This window comes from Castanea sativa, chromosome 7 (assembly GCF_040712315.1).
Source record: "Castanea sativa cultivar Marrone di Chiusa Pesio chromosome 7, ASM4071231v1".
Lineage (NCBI taxonomy): Eukaryota > Viridiplantae > Streptophyta > Magnoliopsida > Fagales > Fagaceae > Castanea > Castanea sativa.
This window is the reverse complement of record NC_134019.1, coordinates 17,660,861-17,683,253: the sequence shown is the minus strand read 5'-3', so window position 1 is coordinate 17,683,253 and position 22,393 is coordinate 17,660,861. Positions and strand designations below refer to the sequence as shown.

The 22,393-nt window shown below is 33.1% G+C and overlaps 1 pseudogene; it reads left to right on the top strand.

Moving 5' to 3' along the window:
• Positions 1-17,435: 17,435 nt before the first annotated feature.
• LOC142642453 (7-deoxyloganetin glucosyltransferase-like) lies at positions 17,436-20,858 on the top strand (annotated as a pseudogene).
• The last annotated feature ends 1,535 nt before the right edge of the window (positions 20,859-22,393 follow it).

Sequence of the window (22,393 nt, the reverse complement as noted above, 5' to 3'; positions counted from 1 at the left end):
GAATAATTTCTTGGCTGCGAAGACCAAGAAGCTTGAAGTAGAGTTGTTTCAAGTCAGAGCTCAGTTGGAGAGGACTTCAACTGCAAAACTTAACGACATTCTTAGCCTTTAGAAATCTGCTTCTGATCGAACCGATTTAGGGTACGATTTTTCTTCTCCTAATATTGCTTCCTGTTAGGACATATGTGATTGGATGTTAGGAACATATGTCAACATTTTATCTATTGGCTAATCCTTTAACAAAATGCACTTTGCTTGTAATTTGGTAGATCTAGGATGTGTTTAATGCTTTAAGAAATAAGATTTCAAGTTTAAGTGTTAAATCCATTTAAGTTTGTCCAAGAAACAAGTGAAAAAGTGTTGTTTATTAAAGCTCGACAGCTAGTATCTATCGAGATTTAAAAGAGCTATTCAAGCCCGAGGCTCAACAGTTAGGGTATCTGTCGAGGTTTATGAAATTCAGATTTCCAATTTTGTTTTTTATCCAATCCGTGATTATGTGTTTAAGATTTCTTTTCTCACAACCTTAAACATATATAAGGATTATTTTAAGGGCCGTATTAAGTTGCACAACCAAGAGCACAATTGCACAATAGCATAATTCCTTAAGTGTGACCGGAAACCTAGTTTGCCCTAGTTATTGAAGAAGCTGTTGTGTTTGTACACCATAGGGTTTTGTGACCAAGCAACTTCGCGATCTTCATTAGTTGATGAATAAAAGAACTTTGCAGCTAACATCCTTCTCAAGTTGGTGATCAAGTCGCGTACTGAGATCCGCGCATCTATTGGTTAGTCACGTACTAGGAGCCGTGCAATACAAGGAGAGATTGTCATTATAGAACAAGTCTAATTGGGTATTAGGGTAATGATTCAACTATAGGTTAGTAAAAGGTACTGAGATTCTTTTACTTGTAACCGCTTGTTTTAATAATAGTGGATTTTCGGGAGTGGTGACCTTAAAATCACTCGGTGGGGTTTTTGCTGTGTAGGTTTTCCCCATTCATAAAAAAATCACCGTGTCATTTAATTTTCACTAAATATTTAGTTATTTGGTGATTTGTTTGTATTGCCACACTTGTTGTATGTAATTGAACATAATTAATTCACTTGGCAAATTAATTGGTTAATTTATCACAAGGGGTCAACACATTTTTGGCCTATCGCTTCCTCTAGTACTACTGTTTTTTTTTTTCTCCTGCTAACAATGTTGAATATGAGAACACTAAAGAAGCACACTGATGTGATGCTCTCTTCTTTTACATTTATAATGAATCTCACAATGAATTTAATTAGTAAAATCCGCCATTAATATAAAAGTAGTGTGTGCCATCAATACACTTCCTTAGTTAGAAACCATGTCATCCAACCCAACATAAAACTAAAGCTTCTCTTGGGGCCGGCTCAACCAATTTTGAGTCATAAAGAAAAAGTTATTTAAGCTGGGCATTTTCTTATATTTAAATATTAAGTAAATAAAAAAAATTTAATGTTTTATATTTAATTTGATATATTTTTCTTGCTTCTTGAGGTGCAAAATTACAAAATAATTTTTTGTATTCAAGTTTTGCTAACATTTCATTTTCAATTAATATTATAGCTAACTCACTTAATTTTTCTTGTGACATAGTCAATCTTAAATAGGATTTTATTAATTTTAATTTTAAAACACAATTTTTTTTTTCTATAGATGCAACTATAACAATTATTGTTACCCAAAATATACAAATTAAATATTATACTAAAAATAAAAAGGACCTGTTTTATCTTATTATTACTATTTTTTTTTTCAAAAAAAGACTAGTACAAATAGGAAACGTTAAATCTAACTAAATTATTTATAAAAAAAAATAATGATCAAATTAAAAAAAAAATTGTAACAAAGTAGCAAACGTGGATTGATGTATCACATCAACCTATGTTATAATAAGTACAGAGAAGGAGTAAACCAGTAAATGTGTATGGAGAAGGTAATAAGTTTTGTTCAAAATGTGATATGTTGTAAATCATTTAGGTAAACATGTCTGAAGACTTCCAAAAATTATAAACAAAAAAATTAGATGCAAAGAGATAAAAAAATAAAAAAGGGATTCATTGGGAATTTTTAAAAGAGACTGCATTCTATTGGCCAATAGAGTGGGCCTTGATTTATTTATATATTTTTTAACCTAGGTGAAGCATAAAAAGAAAATGTTAAGACAAATGTTAAGGTGGTGCGGGTGGGAGAGTGAGGAATTGAATTGCCTCAAATATAAAAGTGATAAAGTGCTTTTTTCAGTGGAGTCAATATTGTAGCCAATTTAATTTGACCAAGAAAACGAAATACTTTATTACAATCAGTGTATTGTTTTAAAATTGCTGATATATATATATATATATATATATATATATATATATATATATATATAATTTATTTATTTATTTATAAGTTAATCAATCAATGGCCATTTGTTAAAAATATTTAAAAGCATAATTCTATAATAAACATTAATATACTTAAAAAATTTTATTTTATTTTTATTTTTATAAATTTATAATACAATTTTTTTTGGTTATACAAGTAGCACAAAGTAGTGGTATGTGGTATCGTATTCATACTTGAGTTTATAATTTTTTTAATTAAATAAACATAATTTTTAGGTCTTTGAAAATCCATACTTAATAAATTTTTTAAGGATCCTATTAGCAGGCCTTAGGACATTTATTAATAAACTATTTTAAAAAACTTTTAATACAACTTTTAGGTGAAATATAAAAAGTTATAAAAAAAATTGAGTTTTTTTTTCAATAAAAAGTTTTTAAAATATTTCTTAAATCAATGCTCTAGGACTATAGTTAATTTATTTTTTTCTTTTTAAATTAAAAGATAGAAGCTTAATATTTTTATTTAAAAAAAAAAAAAAAAACCTTGAACTAGATGTTCACGTGGGACTATCAGACACACAAAACATAATTGGCAAATAAAATATACTTTTTTATTAAGAAAATAATAAAGATTCAAGGCTCCAAACACACAAAAAAAAAAGTAAAATTAAAAAAGAAGGAAAGGGAAGCCGTAACGAGTGAACCACAAATAAAAATAGTCTGTATTATTTTTTGTGTTTTATTTTATGTTTTATCAATCATAACTTGCTATGTATGTTTAACTTTCTTTATAAAATAGCCAAAGTATAAAATAGAAAAAAATAAACACATCACCAAATTTTGATTGATGAAACATAAAATTGAATAAAAAATATATTATATAGGATTTGTATTCCTCAACTACCTCCCATAAGAAAAAGAAGAGTAAAATGCAAAACTAATCCTCTAAATTTCTTCAGATTTCATTTCAGTCATCTAACTTTCCTTTTGTTCATTTCAGTCCTCTAACTTTTAAGTTTATTCAATTAAGGTTTTTCCATCAACTTTTGTTATATGTTATGGTTAATTTTTCAATTTTATAAATTTTTCTTCAAATCTTTTAAATTAAAAAATATTCAATTAATGATTAAAAAATATTTTCTAGATTTTTTGTTTTCAAAAAATTTTAACAAAAGTTAACGGAAAGTCCTTAATTGAATAAATCTGAAACTTAGAGGACTGAAATGAACAAAAATGAAATTAGAGGATTGAAATGAAATTTTAAGAAAGTTATAGGGTCGGTTCTACATTTTAACCAAAAAAGAAACAGAAGAAGTAAAGGGCATCAGGTCTGGGTAGGGTGAAGGCGAATGGAAGGGGAGGTCAAGACTTTCAAACCCGAGGGTTACTACCGGTAATGTGGTGGAAACATGGTGGCAACAACCATGGCTAAGTAAGTGATAGAGCTTGCACTTAAGAGAGAGAGAGAGAGAGAGAGAGAGAGAGAGAGAGAGATCTGAAACATTCTTGTTTCTTTATCGGACTAAGTATTGACTCATTGGCTTTTTTCTCCATAATTCTTCCTTCAATGTGTTGGAGGTAGGTACACCTTATATGTCACATTCTTGTTAAGATGCTTTCCCATTGAAGAAGGATACGATACAATACAATTTTAATAAAATAGGACAACATTCATTTCATGGTTCTGTGGGTGCTTGCTTGACATACTATTTGTTTGTTGTAAATATACCAAAACCTGTAGTACATAGTTATAAATTTGTTGTTTGTGTGTGTAATAGTCTTAGATTGATTTTGATTTTATCTTTTATTTTTCCATTTTTTAAAGTTATATTTTAGACACCTAGTGATGGTGGATTAGCACATTATTTTACCAATCTAACGCATCCCTTACATAATGTAATATCACAATATCTAATGCATTAGATTGTTGCCATTATTTTAATGGGAAGTTGAACATAAATGTAATATTTTAGTTAAAAATCATCCTCCCTTCAATGAATCTTGTACATACTGACTTGCTAGAAAACAAAGGTAACCCCCTTATCCATTACCTTTGGGTATGGGCACCCTAAACAATCCAAAAGAGAGGAAGTGTGGCAACAACTTAGTAACCTTAGTTCTCTTGCTCACCCCAATTGGTTGTGTATTGGAGACTTCAACCAAATATTGTTAAGAGATGATAAATTCTCTTTCAGTCAGTGTGCAATTGTGGGTGTTGCTCGATTTCAATAGGAAATTTCTGAATTAGAACTTTGTAAATTAGCTGCCATTAGACAGAAGTTTACTTGGATGAACGATAGAGAGGAAAGTGATTTTGTCATGGAGAGACTGGATAGAGCATTTGCTAGTGTGGAATGGGTAAATACATACCGAAATTATGCTCTTCGAAATTTCCCAATTCTTCACTTTGATCATGGACCAATCATCCTAGATTTTGAGTTCCACCATCCTTTTAGGAGAAGACCATTTATTTTTTGGCTAGAACAAGAAGGTTTTTGGAAGGGTTGAATGTGAGATTAAACTGAAATAGGCTCAACTTTAGAATATTCAAAATTCAATTAATTCAGTTGAGGATGTGAGGAAGGAGAAAGCAATCAGGGAAGAACTGGAAGTGTTGCTTAATAGGGAAGAGTTACTGTGGGCACAGAAAGCTAGAAGTGATTAGACCTTATTGGGTGATAGAAATACTAGGTTTTTCCAAACAGTGGTTTAGCAAAGAAGAGCTAGGAGCAGAATCCTGCACTTGAAAGACAAAGATGGAAATCTAATAGAAAACCCTAAGGATATCGAAAACATATTGGTGAACCACTTCAAGCTGTCTTGTGATGCTGCAAGTCCTACTGGTGTTGAAAGTATTTTAGAAAAGCTTAACTCAGTGCCTATCCCACAACTCTTAGTACATCAGTCCCTTAGTCTTAACAGGCCAATGACAAATAAGGAGATTGAGTCTACTGTCTACCGGTTGGGTCCATATAAAACTTCTGGACTAGATGGCATCCTTACATTCTTCTTCCAGGAATATTGGAGCACTGTTAAGACATATATCTTCAACATTGTTCAAGCATTCTTTCACTCAGGTTCACTTTTCAAATCCTTTAACCATACATATATTACACACTCAAAAGATCTCTAAAATATAACTAGGGTTTTTCCATTTATATATGTAGTAAAACACTTAACCCTACATATCAAACGGGCTTGGGATGAATTGGAAATTCTGCAGAAAATTAAATCTATATGAGATTCGATCGAATGAATCTAATTTTTGATCAATCAAGCCTTGCAGATTTTGTCTAATAATTTATGCAGATTTTGTTCAATCGAGCCTTGCAGATTTTGAAGTTCTAATATATTAGTCTCTAAGGTCTTAGAACCTAACAACAACTATTACATCTAACCGATATATATCTATATTTGTGATTCTTTCCTCATTCTCTCTATTTTTCTTTTTCCCTTCTTTGCATTCTTAGTTTTTCTTTCTATTTGATCAAGTAGTTTGATAAATGCTCTATAGATTTCCAAATCTAAAATGTCTTTTAGTGCTTGCTCTAATTCCAAGAGACTGACCACGTGTATGGTTAAAAAGTCATATACTTCAAAATTTAAAACTTATATCAATTACTTTTTTTTTTCTTCTTAGTTTCACATTTACCGTTAGTCTGACTCCAAAAGACTGACCATGTGTATTATTAGTTATTTAATTATATTTGTTTAAGCATTTAATGGTTGTTTTCTGACCGCTATTTATACAAAATTATATTTAGAATATTATTTTAGATTATTGTATACTGTATATAATATGGAAGTTGCATATATAAATTTTTTTTAATTACTATTTTATTTTAATGTATATAACACTATTTTATTTTATTTTTTTTACTTGCCCCCATGATAAATTTTTAGCTCCAGCAATACACTCATACCTAAAACTACTTTCTCTGATGATGTTACACATTTTAGGCCAATAAGTCTATCCAATGTAATCTATAAAGTCATATCATCCTCCAAGTTTTTTTTTTGTTTTTGAAATATTTCTTGAAACAGGTCTTTTTATAAACAAACTGCCGAACATAAACAAAGGGGCAGGGACTCCACCCATAATAAAAACTTGGCAGCCCAGTTATAGCTCTCCCGTGCAAATTTGGTGTGACATTTTTATCCGCAACTTCAGCACAACCCCCAAAATAATTGTCTTCATATATTTCACCCTCGAAATAAAGACCCTAAGCCCAGAATCAAAGCATAAAAATGAGTTTTCGTTCAGTGAGAAAACTCATATTCGTTGATTTTTAGCTCTTCCCCCTTGTCTCTTTGAGAAAACTCAAAGAGCGTAGGCGTAGTGGTTGATGATCAACTCCAACAACAATCCAACTGAGGCACGGTTGTTGGCAATCTCAGCTCCGCCACTTCTTCATCATATTATAGGTCTCTTTGATCTATTTAACTCTCTGTTTTTTTCCTGAGAAAATTTTTTGAACGAAATTCCATTTCCTAATACTAGTTGTTTGTTGATTAATTTATTGATTTACCGGTTTAATTGAGAAAATTTGTGTGAATTCAATAGATCCTTCATTTGTGAAATACACTGTGGAGCCAATGCGTTTGGGGAAACTCACTTAACTCAAGATAACTTTTCTCTTTTTCTCTGTTTGTTTGCAGAGAAAATGAATGAAAAGATCATGCTTATGTGGAAGCTTGGTGGTTTATGTCTATATGCCTTCGAATTGTTTGTTACCGAAGAATCGATCTTTGGTCGTAGGATTCTATTTTTCACTGGATATCGGAATAAATGCATTCTTGTTGTGAATCTTGTAATTTGAATTGAATGGGGAAACTTGTGTAGCTTTATGTCTGAATCTCGCTGGCAGAGCATTGTAAGGACTTTAGTAATAAATAAATAAACAAACAAAATTATGTTGCTTAAGGACATAGAGAAGTATTATGGTCTATATTATTCTGAAACTGCTTATCAGGGTCTGATCATATTTGTGTATTTCAAATTGCTGATTTTGGATTGCAATCCTTTATGCCATGTTTGGAAGTTTTGAGAGAGAGAGGAGAGTAGAGGTTAGTAGAGGGGAGGAGAGTAATGGAGAAGAGAGTAGATGTGAATGGTTATCCTCCACCTTATTTGAATGTTTTTAAAATTAAGGGAAAGAAATAATTAATCTTTTCATTTGTAATTTTGTTAATATAGTAAGGGTAAATTTGGTATTTCATTTGGTCAAGTATTTTTATGTTCCACTCTCCCTCCAAATCTCTCCAATTTGAGGGAATTAAAAATGAGGGGTTAGAAGTTGTTCAAACCCCTCCAAAGCCCTTCAAATCTCTCACACTCATTCCTTAAAAAACATCTAAATAAGGTAATTTAATTACTCTCCCCCCCTCTACTCTACTCCTCCTCCTCCTCCTCCTCCTCCTCCTCCTCCTCCTCCTCCCAACATCCAAACATAGCATTAGTTTTCATCTTGATAAAAGGTCTCTCTTCAATGGTAATTCTATCTAGGCTACTTACTAAAGGAAGTTGTTGATTACTTAAATAAGATGGGTGCAAGGATACCAATCAAAAAACCGGGGGGAAGGCTACCATACCTCACAAGATTCAGGCATTGACTCGTTTTTGGGGTAATAATATGTATTTCTTTCAGAGAGAGCATTAATGAGGTATAGTCTGCTACAGAATTGTAATAATATGTTTCTTCATTATTCTATTATGAGTGATATAACCTTCGCTATTCTAGTTTTTTAATAGTACTGGTTCTCATTTTTTTTTTTGGGGTACTATAGTAGTGTTATTGTTGCTTCTCTCTATATTTCTTTTGTGTTCAAATATTGCTGTGCTGTGCCGTGCTGTGCTGTCATTTGCTTACATTGTGCAGTTAGTGCTCTTCAAGATCTATACAGGTCCCTGAACAACCCATCAATACTAAAGGGATGGAGAGTGGATGGTGGGGATCCCTGTGAGGAGTCGAGGATAGGAGTGTCATGTTCTGATTCATCTGTTATACACTTGTAATCCACTTAGCTAACCTATTTTTTTCTACGAATAATGACACATTGCCATAAAAAGCCCAAAACGTTACCCTTCCATGGTCTCTACTAATTTTATGCAGCAAAATTCAACGACTAAACCTCACTGGGTGGATTGGAGGCCAGCTTAATAACCTGCAGCATTTGAAGCACCTGTAACTGAAACTGCCTTGTTATATTTAGCTCTTATCGTGCAAGTTCTTGCACAATAACAACTTCACCGAATCAGTCACCTTCCTGGCTGAGCTTCCACTAACTGACTTGTAGGTTTCAAAACTGAAAGAGATGTAAGTATTACTAACCAGTTGAGTGAGCATTTTTGTTTTGTGTATCACGGTATCTAAGGTTTTGAAACCTGTAAAATTGATGCCTCTCAATTTATCATGAGTTCGTATTGATGCTGATTTATTTGAGTGAGCATTTGACCTGAAGAAAAGTCAATTTAAATTAATGCTTAAAAAGTTTTTTTTTTCTTCTCCTAAGTTGATATCTTCTTTGTCTGATTCTCTTTCTGTCTCTCTCTCTCTCTCTCTCACTCCTGTCTGTGGGTGGGGGTAGTAGCTTCCGTCTGATTCACATTTGTGTTTACTGTTATGTTTGGCTTTTAGAGAACTCTGAAGTTTACAAATCAGAAGAGAGGATAACATCTTTCATGTATTTTCTAAGTATTTCATTTATGAACTTTTTTTTGGTCATATTATTTTCTAAGCTATTTAACTTCCATTCATCAAATTGAGTTTTTTGGCTGTAAAATTTGAGTTCCAGGGGAAACAGGAAATGGTATTGAAGAAATGTTATCACTACATAATTCAATATCAGGTATGTGGAGCAAGATTCATTAACTCTTCTCTCTTTCCCTGCTCTTATTATCAGTTTTTTTAGTTAACTAATTTTTAACATATTCTAGTCCCTGTTTATTTTGTTTTGGATTCTAGCTTCTAATCACCTTGAAACTTCTGATGACTGTAATTGATTTGGATTCTTTTTGTTTGTCTTTCCAGTAATTCAAACTATATATAACTTTTCTCTGTTTTTTTGTCCCATACAGATGGCCGCCAATATGCTGCAACTGCCCAGTTGATCCTGATTTTATTTTTCTGCCCATTTTTGACGAAGCTAGAATGAAGGTACAATTAAAATTTATGGGGGTTTAGATCATAAAAGTTAGAAATTGGGCTGGTTTTGACTCAACCCATAAACCATGGCCCATGGATTGTTTACATGGGTTATCTGATAAGTAAGTTTAAATTTAAACTAACTGATATTGATATGAGTTATCAATATTAGTAATTGGGTAATTTAAACTTAACAGATATTGATATGAGTTATCAATATCAGTAGTGGAGTAATTTAAATTTAACAAATGAGATCTTTTAGAGATTACATATATCTAATAGTAAGTGAATCTCTACTAGTATTTAAAATACTCCTATATCAATTAGAAAAGAGATGATAGACACAGTGAGTGAACATACGTATAGTTTTGAGTACTCTTTCAAAATAAGCCATCTCTTTAGGACACCATCAATTGTTCCCTAGAATTTGGAGTGTGGAAATTAGGAGAGACTCTAGTAGCCTCTCCTGCGACTCGGAGGTGTTCCACAAAGAAGATCGTGAGGAGTTCATAAAGCAAGCAAATGACAAGATCCGAAAATTTGGTGATTTATTCCACCAAAGGTATGTGTCTATATGACCTCTAGTAAAGTATATAATTTATTCAACATTGGTATCAGAGCTATTTTATGCTTGTTTTCACTCTTGAGTGATGCCATGATTTCTGATATATGTAATTTTATATGCATGCTAAAAAAAAAAAAAAAATTAAAAGTTTTAAGTAATTTTTAATTTTCAGATCTGTAATTTTAGAAGCATGTTATGGCATGTAGAGAGAAAAATAAAAAGCTGTAATTTTTATTTTATTTTATTATTTACATGCTTAATTTAGACTTTAAATGATAAAGTTGTGATTAAAATGGAACACCATAAGTTTTGTAAGCCACGTACTGTGTCTTACACAGAGGACCAAATGAATAACTATGTATTCACCATTCAAGGGCCAGCCAAAAGTTGCTTTGGCTATGAGTCCTGGAGAGTCCCACGTAACCACTAATTGGTTGAGTGGTTATCAAAAAAAAAAAAAAACAGATAAAATAAAAATAATAAAATAATAGAGCCCACGTTGATGTAGTGTATTATTTACACTTGAACACATCTTCTTTTTCCTTGTTTTCAGTTACACACAAATAAAAGGGCCACGTTAGTGCATTTGTTACACTTTTGATAAGAATTTTGTGCCCCACTTGCGTGTGCAAGTGATAAGCCACACACAAATGGCTGTGTGGATTTGTAATATTATCTATAAATGCTGTGTGAATTTGTAACATAGTTTACAAAAGAATTGAGTTATAACAATATAGAAAATTATATCAAAATCAAATGTTATAACATGCACAGTGGGTTTTTTTATTATTTATTTTAATTTATAGTAAAACACTATATATTCTTAATTTTTATTTAGACTATATTTTTTTCTAATGTGACATATATGTAATTGTAGTGGCATTTTTACTGTGATGTTAAAATAGAATTGTGGTAGTATGAGAAAATTGTGAGATTAGTTTTCTAATTTTCTCTATAATTATGCATGGTTTTAATTTTTGAATTAATTTATGATGTCTTTTTAACATATTGTGATATGATTGAATTGATATTATATGAATGCATTGATGAATATGTGCCCAAAGGGCTTAGTCAAATAAAATTTAGAAAAATTCAGTATCTGCTTAATGAACAAGAGGTCCTTGAAACCCTAACCAATGTGATGATGCGACCTGAAAATGGGAATATTGTCCAACATCGCCGTGACTTAGAGGCCTATGAGTCTTGGTTAAGAAAGATCATTGTGCACGCTTCATTATGTTGAGTAGCATGCACGATGATCTTATTGGGGACTTTGAGAACTACCCAAATGCCTAAGAGATGTGGAACCAGCTTAAGATTGCCTATGGAGGAACTTCAGCAACTAGGTTGCGAGCTCTTACTTTGAAGTTTGAGCAATATGTTATGAATTCAAAACATAGCATAGCTGAACATCTAAGGACAATGTCAGCATTGATCTGTGACCTAAAGGCTGCTGGCAATAATTTTTCTGATGAACAACAAGTCACAGCGGTGATATGTTCACTTCCTGAACCTACTTGGGGGCAAATGAAGCTTTTTTTGACACATAGTAAGAATATCAAGACTTTTGCTGATATTTCTCGTCATCTTGAGCTTGAGGCAGAGCGCATAGGGGCACACCAAAACACCCTCCTTGTCGCCCAATTTGGGCAGCGGAAGGCATTCAGCCTAAACGCAAAGGACAAGGGAGGAATGCAAAGGAGCTGGTAACCTAGGGCCTAAAGAAGGCAAGATAGCAAAGCGCTAAAAGGGCAAGCGTGCTAAGAAGGATAAGGCAAAGATAAAGTGCTATAATTGTGGTAAAAAGGGTCACTTCGCTCGTGATTGCACTAAGCCGAAGAAGGTATCCTTTCTTAACAACTCTGCTATTACTTATGTTTGTACACATGTTTTTGTTGCTCATACTATTCCTGGGTGGATTGTAGTTTCAGGAGCAACCAAACATATAGCCAGAGATAGAATTGGGTGTGTGGACTACAAAAAGATACCAACAAGCACACAGTACATTATTTTGGGTAACGGGGTTCAAGAAGAAGTCATAGGAGTTGGAACCTACCAGCTCAAATTGCGTTTGGGATGTATGTTACTTCTTCATGATGTACTTCATGCACTTGGTGTCTAATGTAATCTATTTTAAGTACTTACTATGCTTAGACTTGGATTTAGTTTCCATTTCGATGGTCCTCAATTGGATTTTTATTTAAATAAAACATTGTATGGACATGGTTATTTATCTAATAATTTCTTTATGTTGGATTTAGAGCATTCCTTTTTTTCTTTCATTGCTCATAATGATAATGTTTCTGATTCTGTAATGTGGCATGCTAGACTTTGACACATAGGAAATGATAGATTGGCTAGAGTAGCTAGAGAAGGCCTATTGGGGTCTATCACTAATGCAAGCCTACCTGTGTATGAACCTTGTCTAGCTCGAAAGGCCTGTAGGAAGCCTTTTGGCAAGGTTCCAAGGGCAATTCATCCTTTGGAATTAGTCCATTCAGACATATGTGGACCTATGAATGTTAAGGCAGGCCATGACACCTCTTATTTTCTCACATTTATAGATGACTATTCACATTTTAGTTATGTCTATCTGATCTCCCATCATTTTGAAGCATTAGATTGCTTTAAGCGCTTTGTGGCAGACGTTGAGAATTAGGAAGAAAGGAACCTAAAGGTTTTTTGAACTGATAGGGATCGTGAATATTTGTCTAAACAACAATTGACAATTGACAATTCCTGGCACTCCACAACAAAATGGTGTTGCAGAGAGAAGGAATCATACTCTATTAGAGATGGTTAGATCGATGATGGCGCAAGCTAACCTTCCAATTCTGTTTTGGGGGATGCATTGTTGACCGCTGCCTACATCCTTAACCGTGTGCCTTCTTAGTCAGTTCCCACAACACCATATGAGTTATGGACTGGTGCAAAACCCAATTTGGAAAACTTGCGGCCTTGGGGTTGTGCAGGTTTTGTTCACAGTACTTCCCATAAGTATGGGAAACTGGGCCCTAGAGCAAGTAAGAAAATCTTTATAAAATATTCAGAAAGCTCAAAGGGGTATGTAATGTATGGTGAACATTCTGATAGTGGAATGACTGAGATAGAGTCTCGTGATGTCAACTTCATTGAAGATGATTTTCCAAGCATCAATGAAGCAAAACAAGATCTTTAACTTTATGAGCTGCAAGAACTTGAAGGTGTCATACCATCTTTGGGCGACGGTGGAGAATCACAACTTCATTCTGAAATCGCCAAAGATAGTGGGAGTGATTTGGCTCCTAGTCGGAGCAAATTGCTAGATAGTAACACACAAGGATCCAACGTACGTAGAAGTGAATGTGGAACTATTCCCCGTCGTCATTTTGAGATTGAGGGGGCATTTTTTATATGTGATTCACTGGACCTTGATAAGCCTGCTTCCTATGAGGAAGCATTAGCTTCACTTGCTTCACATGAATGGATAGCTACTATGAGGGATGAGATGGATTTTATGGCAAAGAATCAAGTTTGGGAGTTGGTTAACCTTTCGCCTTGGCACAAGACCATTGGAAACAAGTGGGACTTAAAAATAAAGCGCAAGGCAAATGGATCAATTGACAAATATAAGGCTCGTCTCGTGGCGAAAGGCTATACCCAAAGAGAAGGGATAGACTATGAAGAGACTTTCTCCTTAGTAGTGAGATTTGTCTCTATTTGCCTTATTCTAGCTATTGTTGCACATTTGGATTTGGAACTCTTCCAAATGGATGTGAAGACTGCATTTCTCAATGGAGAACTAGACGAGGAGATCTATATGGATCAACCTATTGGCTTTAAGGTCAAGGAACAAGGGCGCAAAGTGTGCCGTCTTAAGCGTTCCATTTATGGCCTAAAGCAAGCTTCTAGAAAATGGTATTTCAAATTTCATAAGGCCATTATTTCGATTGGTTTTGAAATGATGGAAAAAGACCATTGTGTGTATTTCAAACGATCAGGAAAGAGTTTACTTATCTTGTCTTTATATGTGGACAACATTTTGTTGGCTAGAAATGATATGAAGATGATTGTCACCGCCAAAAGATGGTTGTCCTCTATTTTTGAAATGAAGGACATGGGTGGAGCTAATTATGTGCTGGGAGTTAAGATCTTCAGGGATCGCTCAAAGAAGCTTCTTGATTTATCTCAAGAAACTTACATAAAGATGATCTTAGAGTGATTCCATATGCATAATTTCAAACCCATAGACACTCCAATTGAGAAAGGACATACATTAAGCCTTGAAAATTGCCCTAAATCAAAAAAGGAAAAGAGAGAAATGGCAAGAGTTCCCTATGCAAGTGCAGTTGGAAGTTTGATGTATGCTATATTGTGTACTTGACCAGACATCTATTTTGCAGTTGGTATGGTTAGTCGTTATCAAAGTAATCCAAGACCTATTCATTGGCAAGCAGTTAAGAGGATTTTTGGATACCTTCGTGGGACATCGGATCTCATTCTTTGCTATCAGGGTGGAGATTTGAGATTGAGAGGTTATTCTGATGCTGACAGGGCCAATGATAGAGATGAGCCCAAGTCCACTACATGTTATGCATTTCTACTTAGTGGTGCAGCTATCTCTTGGTGCAGTAAGAAACAGTCTTACATTGCTTTATCCACAATGGAGTCTGAGTATGTTGCTTGTTCAGCAGTAGCACAATAAGCTGTTTGGTTAAAGAGATTTTTCCAAAGCCTAAAGGTGACATCTCTTGTAGATGAAGTTGTAAAGATGTATTGTGATAGTATGGCAGCCTTGGCTCATAGTAAAGATCCCAAGTATCATAGCAAAAGAAAACACATACAGACTCGTTATAACTACATTCGTCTCGCTATTACATAAGGAGAGGTGATCCTCTAACATATCTACACTAGCAGGATGCATGGTGTCTAATCCACTTACTAAAGCCATTGCTAGAGATGCCTTTCAGTCTCATGTTATAAGTTTGGGACTTTATAGGATTTGATATGTTTTTGGATACCTTATAGACATATATGTTTATTCATACTTTATGCAATAATGATGTTATTCATTTTGATTCATCTTGTGATGTGATTGATATTGCATACTGAGCACACATTATTTGAGAATATGTCACCAGGCTTAGATCGGTCTACTCACATAGACGATCACCCTAGCGCTTGAGTAGCGAGCAGGATGAGACATAGTGATCATTTTGTTTTTCCGTAAATCAAGTAAGTGATCATCTTGATGCTTAGGGAAGCCTGCAAGATAATTTAATGAATGTCTCCTTAGCTAGGCTAAGATGAGACTTATGGGAGTCACACTTGAAGTGTATCCACAACTTCATGAAGCCTGAATAAAGCCAAATGTGAGATCTTGGACAAGAACTTGATGTGTAACTGTGCTGAGAAATTCAAGTTGGTTGCTTTTGTGGCAATTGGACTAAGATTTGTACGGTGTTTGAGTGTGACAAGCCCAGTTGAGTGGAAGCTCCACCGTAGCATACAAATTATATTGTATGTGCTATAGCCGACCAATTAAGGGAGTGATTGGATAGATCCCTACTCTGTCACTATGTGAGCCTTAGTCGACCATAATATGGTCCATTTTGTGCCCTTTTTCGACCTAGAACTATGTCATGAAGTGAATGCTTGATGTCGCTACTTTAGCATGTTATCTCATGGCCATGATATATACGGTCTCGCAGAGCATGTTGAGGAAAGCGGTCAAGTGTGAATGAATTGACATGAATGTTTAGGGAAGATTATTTAGAACACACCGTTTATTTTATGGCTCATAGCCTGGGCGATTATGAGGAATTTATTTTTCAACATAATCATGAGCATATTATATGGTATAGAATCAAGTGTTGCTTTGAATTTGTTGAACTCATGAGGTATTAAAGAAACTTGATTGGGTGTGATTAAATAATCTGGGGCATAGACGAGATATTATGAGTGATGTACTATGTTAGTTTAGATGGGACTTAATATAGTACTCCTACCCTACACCTTCTCATCAGGTCCCATACTCCATTTTTCTGTATAAAGAGAGGATTGGACAAGAGATTGAGAGGAGCCATTTTTTACTGTAGTGCCTAGTGTGGACGAGTGGGAGATGTTAGAAATTGGGCTGGTTTTGACTCAACCCATAAACCATGCCCCATTGATCATTCATATGGGTTATCTGATAAGTAAGTTTGAATTTAAACTAACTGATATTGATATGAGTTATCAATATCAGTAGTGGGGTAATTTAAACTTAACAGATATTGATATGAGTTATCAATATCAGTAGTAGAGTAATTTAAATTTAACAGATGAGATCTTTTAGGGATCACATATATCTGATAGTAAGTGAATCTCTACTACTATTTAAAATACTCCTATATCAGTTAGAAAAGAGATGATAGACACAGTGAGTGAACATACGAATAGTTTTGAGTGCTCTCTCAAAATAAGCCATCTCTCTGGGACACCGTCAATTGTTCCCTAGAATTCGGAACGTGAAAATTAGGAGAGACTCTAGAAGCCTCTCCTGCAACTTGGAAGTGTTCCACAAAGGAGATCGTGAGGAGTTTGTAAAGCAAGCAAAGGACAAGATCCATAAATTTGGTGATTTATTCCACCAAAGGTATGTGTCTATATGACCTCTAGTAAAGAATATAATTTATTCAACAATAAATAAAATTCCTTTTCTTATTTTTAACATTTTAACTATTTGCTTTTCAATCATGATATACTATTTGCTTATGAAAACTAGAGTAACAGTTTAGTTTTTGATACCTCACTGCTTTAACTATTAATACTACTTGTTTCCTAGTGAAAATCTTGTCCTTCTATTTGTTGCTGCTTTTATTGTCTATCACAGAAAATTCTAGTTAAAATGCTAAGTTCCTTTAGGTTAATGTGAAAATGTCTCCATAGACTTTACGAATGAAGGATTTAATGATTTGGAAAGATAATTGAATTTTGTTTTGATATTTATGTTTTGGTATAATATAGATTTTGTAATATGTGGTTTTTTAAAGTTTATGTGCATGATTGTGGTTTTTCTTTTAATTTTTTTTTAAAAAAAGAAGAGAAATAAAACTTATTTTCAAGGTTGGGAGACCATAAAAAGAAGGTTATTGAACTCTTATTTATTTTTAAAATTTCTGAGGGTCGCTAGACCTCCATATGGATAAAACATTTGTGTTGAGGGTAATAGCAGTTGAAGTTTCTATTTCGTATATGCTGCCGAAATTTTTGTCCCAAGGGCATTTGTTTCAAAGTTCATCAAGGGTCACCTAGACTCTCAAATTAATATTTTTTGGGGGCTCTTTATACTTTTTTGGAGGGTTTTGACCCTCGAAAAAAACCAACTTTGTTGTAGTCTAGAGATGGGTTCCATTACAACAGCTACTAGACCTCATATAGTTTGCGTCCCAACTCCATTTAAAGGCCACATAAATCCAATGCTCAAACATAGTATATCCACAAATGTTTACTCTGGTCTAGACTTAGAGGTCCCTACTCCCTTGATGGCTTGCTTGACTTTAACTTTGAAACTATTCCCGATGGGCTCCCTCCAGTAGACACAGATGGATGTCAACCAAGACATGTTCGGTCTTGCTGAGTCCACCACAAAGGCTTGCCTAGCTAGTCCCACTTTGCAACCTCATTTCCAAACTCAACGACACTTCATCTTCGAATGTGCCTCCTGTTACCTATATTGTCGCAGATGGTGGTATGTCTTTCACTTTTGATGCTACTGATAAGTTCAGAATTCTATGTGTGCTTTTCTAGACACAGGGACGGAGCCAAAAATTTTTGTTTGGAGGGCCTAGTTGCAATGCTAATATATTTATCAAAACAACTTCCACACACATACACATATATACCAGTGTAGTCAATATCGTACCGGTACCTGTCGTACCGGCCGGTATGTACCGTATCGGTACGTGTATCGGTATTGAAACACTAACGTTTCTTACTGGTTTAAATACCGGCCGTACCGGTCATGTACTAGCCATACCGCCCAATTTCGGACAATACTGGCCAGTATAGAAAAAAACTTTTTTTTTTAATTTTTTTTTAAAGTTTTGTAATTTTTGAATTTTTGTAAGGGTTGAATGGTAACTTATTTGCATTATTTGTTTTCTTAGTATGCAATGAACAATTAAGCTTTCTATTTTTTATGTTCTGTTTTTTTGTTTATTTTAATTGATACTAAAGTCTAAAATCATGAATAGTCTATTCTAAATTGAGGTAATGTTTTATGGTAAATTTTTATATTTATTATAATACACACACACACACACACACACACACACATATATATATATATATATATAAAAATTAACGGTGAACCCGAAACGGTACACCCGTATTGACCGGTACCAAAATATATCGTTCCACTAGTCAAACCGGTACAGCCTCCAGTACAAGATTGACTCCCTTAATATATACACACACACGCGCTTTTTTATTATATATACACACATTTTTTTATTTGATAAGCTATATATATACACACACCCAATAAAAAAAAAAGAGCTTAGCATTTTCAATCAAAATTATTTTTTACGGTGATCTTTCATAAAATAAAATATATTTTTTTCATTTTCATAGTCAAATTCTTAAAAAGTTTCATTTTAAATACAAATTATCAAATTTTATGCTAAAGTAAGTAAAAAAATCTTTCAATTGAACTAATGAAATTTTCAAAAAGATGAATGATCCAAAATTTGAAGGAATAAGTTAGGCTCCAAATATATTTAAAACTACCTTACTTTAACCCATTATATGACAACTAAAGACACATTTCATGTGTAGCTTTAGTGACAAATTTTTTTAATGAGTCAATGACTTATTAATCGTCACATAACGGGTTTAAAAAAATAGATTCAAACATGTTTGATACCAAATTTTATCAAATATTTAACAGATATAAAAACACATTTTACAATAAAAAATAGAATTACGAAAAATAAAATTATATCTCTATAACTATTAGACTAATTATTTTTTTTAAGAGTATTATTGGACTAATTCAAATATTGGGGGGGGGGGGCAACTCTTATATTTGTAGACTAAATTTTGAAAACGTAAAAATAATTGTATATATATTTAAAAATTCCTCCCCCTCCCCACCCCCCCCCCCCCCCCTTATACATGCCTCCGCCCCTCTCTAGACACCTAGCGCTTGCGGCTTCTTGAGCTATACGCATTTTCACCATCTAGTTGAATGAGGTTTAATACCTCTCAAATGTATAATTTAAATCTTCAAATTCCTTATATTTTTTATTTTTTATTATATTTTTTAGGATGATTCGATTTTTTTTTTCAATATCTTGAATCTCACATTTGAAAGAAAAAATAAGAAAGGAAAATAATAAAATAAAAAAAGGAAATTAAAAGATTGAAATAGGGATCATGTCCCTTGTTCCATATCATCATATATTGATAGTCTTAGCTCGTAATTAGGAATTAGTAGACAAATGACATATTTTGATTTGTGGAGCATGGAGTGGAATAGATAAAGTGAGATAGAAAATCTTGATTTTGATTTACACCTCTCTCATATGTGTTACTAATATCACGTCCATTTTTTTGGGGTAATAATATCATATCCAATTATCATACATGTTAACTTCAATTTAAAATCAATCATACCAATGAAAAGTCTACATATTATATATATATAAGAGGTGCATGGGAGATGCAATAATATTTCTGTATGTCAATTACACTTATAATAGCCATCAAATTATCAAGTTTTTTAATTCCTTTTTTATATTTACTTTTATTTTTTGAAAATTTGATGCTACTTTTTAATGTTACATTGGAGTAGGCTATTTACAAAGGTCAAACCTATTTTTGTGTGATTTACGGATGCAAACTATCTAACAAATGGATACTTGGAAACTACAATTGATTAGATTCCCGGTATAAAAAATATCTGTCTCAAGGATCTTCCAATTTTTGTTAAAACTACAGATGAGAACAATGTCATGCTCAACTTTAAAATCCGTGAAACTAAGAGAGCTCCAAGAGCTTCAGCTATCATTTTGAACACATTTGACCCCTTTGAACAACACGTGTTGGATGCTCTTCTTCCATGCTTCCTCATATATACACCATTGGACCACTTGTGTTGCTTGTTGATCAAGTTAAGGACGATAACTTGAAATCAATAGGTTCCTATCTATGGAAAGAAGAATCAGGGTGTGTGTGATGGTTAAATTCATACGAATCTAACTTGGTAGTGTATGTAAATTATGGTAGTATAACTATCATGACACCTCACCAACTCATTGAATTTGCATGGGAATTAGGAAACAGTGAAAAAACCTTGTTGTGGATTATAAGGCCTGATCTTGTGGGAGGAAATTCAGCTATAATTCCTTCTGAATTTGTTACCAAAAGTAAATATAGAGGCATGTTAGCAAGCTGGTGTCATCAAGAACAAATCCTAAAGCACCCATCTATAGGGTGTTTTTTAACACATAGTGGGTGGTATTCAATGTTTGAGAGTGTGTTGTGGAGTTCCAATGACCTCTTGGCCCTTCTTTGCTAATCAATAGACGAATTGTTGATACTGTTGTGTCAAGTGGGGCATTGGGATGGAGATAGATAATAATGTTCAAAGAGACAAAGTGAAGAAACTTGTTAGAGAGTTAATGGACGGTCAGAAAGGTAAAGAAATGAAGAAGAAGGTAATGGAGTGGAAGACAAAGACAGAGGATGGTACCAAACCTAGCGATTCTTACCAAAACTTGGACAAATTGATTTCCAAAGTTCTCTTAACTAGATATGTTTAAACCAAACATAGATGGCCTTCTAGTTTTCAATAAACTAGTATCTCATTAATATGCTAAATAAAATAATTTTAAATATTTATATAGAATTTATTCCTATTTTTGTTGCAATAAATTCAAAATAAAAATTCAAAATAATTGTGTGATTAGGTTAAATTAATGTTCTATTATTAAGTGCTGCTACGTATATAAATTAAAAATAAATATAAATATATGTGTGTGTGTGTGTAAATTTTTTTTTTCTGTAATGCTATTTTGGTCTCTCAAATTTATCAAATTTTTTTTTTGTCCCTAATTTTAAAAATGAGTTTTTTTGTTCATAAACTATTGAAACGGCCATTTTTCGTCCCTAAACTATGGAAAGTGTTATACTTTCTGTTTTTAAACTTAAAAAAAAAAAAAAAAATCTTTCTTCATACCTAAACTATTGAAAAAAGATTTTTTCTTTTGTCCCTATTGTTGTATTTAAAATATTGAAAAAAAAAAACTCTTTACAAAGTTTAAGGATGAAAGAACAACATTTTAAAATTTAAGGGGGAAAAAATGAACTTTTAGTAATGTTTAGGGACTATAATAATATTTTACTTTTTTTTTTTCATCTGTATGTTTCATGTTTTGATTTTTAAAAGAAAAATGATTTTTAGCGAAGAAATGATTGTGACAGGTGCATGAAGGCCTTACAAAAATATGTTTTCTTGAGGGAGAATGGCCACCCTCACAAATATTTTATGACATGGTGAACATTTATAACAAAAAAAAAAAAAAAAAAAAAATCACAGATAACGTATCATACCCAAAGTAGACCAAATATCAAAACCATTCAATGAAAATGCAACAAATCACCTCACAGCCTCAAATCCAAAAAATGTATTACCTAGACCTTCAAGAAAAAGACCAAAATGAGAGGGAAAACCTTTGAAACTAGAAAAATGGTGTTATCGGTATTTTAATTTATTGATTTTTCTATGCGTTCAAACGTGGCTCAAGATAAGCATGCCCACCAGCTGCACCACTTTAAGATCTTTTTGTAAGTTGTAAACTTCATATTTTCTTCTTATTTTGGATAGATTAACAAAACCTGAAGAATTTCATTGTTCGAAGACTCTGATTGAACTATGAAAGGCCATGGAAACCTTGGTTCAAGAAAGTAAGCCTTGTCATAACCCCATATCTCATTTGAGGCGATCCATGATTTAAGTTCAAAGCAACAAAATTTTATTCACAAAATTTTATCCCACTCACCAAGCCTTTATTACATTAATTGTAAACTTAATTTCTATTTTTACTCATTGTCAATTCATGTTTCTGAACTAAAATTATACTACATCAAGTTTTTTATATGAAAAATGCTAGAAATACAATTTTTTTTTTTTTCCAAAAAATTGTATAACCTGTTGATATGGTGAGTGATTATTGGTAAATGAACAAATGATGTTAGTGGTGAGCTCAAATGAAAACGAGTAATGCTACAACCGCAAACTATTTTTCAACATTTTTACAGATTATTGATGTGACAAATTCTTATTAGTTATAATATG